Source organism: Hylobates moloch, unplaced genomic scaffold (genome assembly GCF_009828535.3).
Source record: "Hylobates moloch isolate HMO894 unplaced genomic scaffold, HMol_V3 SCAFFOLD_16, whole genome shotgun sequence".
Lineage (NCBI taxonomy): Eukaryota > Metazoa > Chordata > Mammalia > Primates > Hylobatidae > Hylobates > Hylobates moloch.
Window position 1 is genome coordinate 52,414,651 of NW_026652291.1, and position 1,379 is coordinate 52,416,029.

Consider the following 1,379-nt stretch of genomic DNA (forward strand, 5'->3'; position numbering starts at 1 on the left):
GGAGGCAGAGGCAGGAGAATCACTTGTACCTGGGAGGCAGAGGTTGCAGTGAGCCAAGATTGCGCCACTGCACTCCAGCCTGGGTGACAGAAGCCAGACTCAGTCTCAAAAAAAAAATGTTACATCTGAAAGGTATTAATTTAAGACATAAATAACTAAAGGTATATACCAAATAGCTACACTTGAAAATCAATTCTGACTGTATTTCAAAAAGCAATAAACAGCACACCTGCATGGTAAGAATTTTTCTACATCAGGAGCTCTAACCATTCTGGCTCAGTATCTTTAAACCCACAGCACATGCCAAGCATATATACAGCAAATGTCCTTTCCCATTCCCTCTTTTGGACTTTACCTGAGAAACCCTCAGTCTTCCCACTTCTCAACCTGTCTGAACACTTCCATGTACCAGCCCTGTTTAATACCTGACTCTGACAGGCTCCTTCTGATAGCTGTTCTGCAGTTCTGCCCCTGATGGCCTGATAGGTACACTTGTATACCAGCGCTCTTCTGTATTGCAGCTGCTCTCTTCTCTGAGTTGTCCCTCCCTTAACTGATTTGTTCCAGGCTTCCAGGGAAAGCAGAGAGAGCACCCTTTCCTTTACTCTGAACCATGCAGTGATTACTCCAATAGTGAGAAATATATAAAAATCGCTCCTTTCCAATTATCTTTTTTTTTATTTTTTCCTTTTTTTTTCTCTTCCCAGAAAAATCTCAGGCACACTCCAATTATCTTCAGTCCCATAATGATCTATTCCTTTATTTTAAATGTGGGGGCTGCCTTTTTTAAAATTTAAGTATTTCTTTTATTATTTATTTATTTATTTATTTATTTATTTATTGAGACAGAGTCTCGCTGTGTCACCCAGGCTGGAGAGCAATGGCATGATCTTGGCTCACTGAAACCTCTGCCTCCCAGGTTCAAGCGATTCTCCTGCCTTAGCCTCCCAAGTAGCTGGGACTACAGATGCGTGCCACTATGTCTGGCTAATTTTGTATTTTTAGTAGAGACAGGGTTTCGCCATGTTGGCCAGTCTGGTCTTGAACTCCTGACCTTAGGTAATCCACCCGCCTCGGCCTCCCAAAGTGCTGGGATTACAGGTGTGAGCCACTGCACCCAGCTAAAATTTAAACATTTCTACAAGACAGAATATTTTAGTATGAATGAGTATATCTCAATTTTTAACCCTGGGTCCAAAGAGACCAAGATAATGCCCGGGGAAGAGAAAGCAATAAAAAAAATAAGACAGAGAGACAAAAAGGAAACTAGAAGCACCAGACAACATCACCGCTTTCCAATTTTGCTATTAATATGAACAGCACCGAAGTTTTTCAAACAATATCCTATCTTAGCTACATCTTTAGAATGAGTAAGTCAA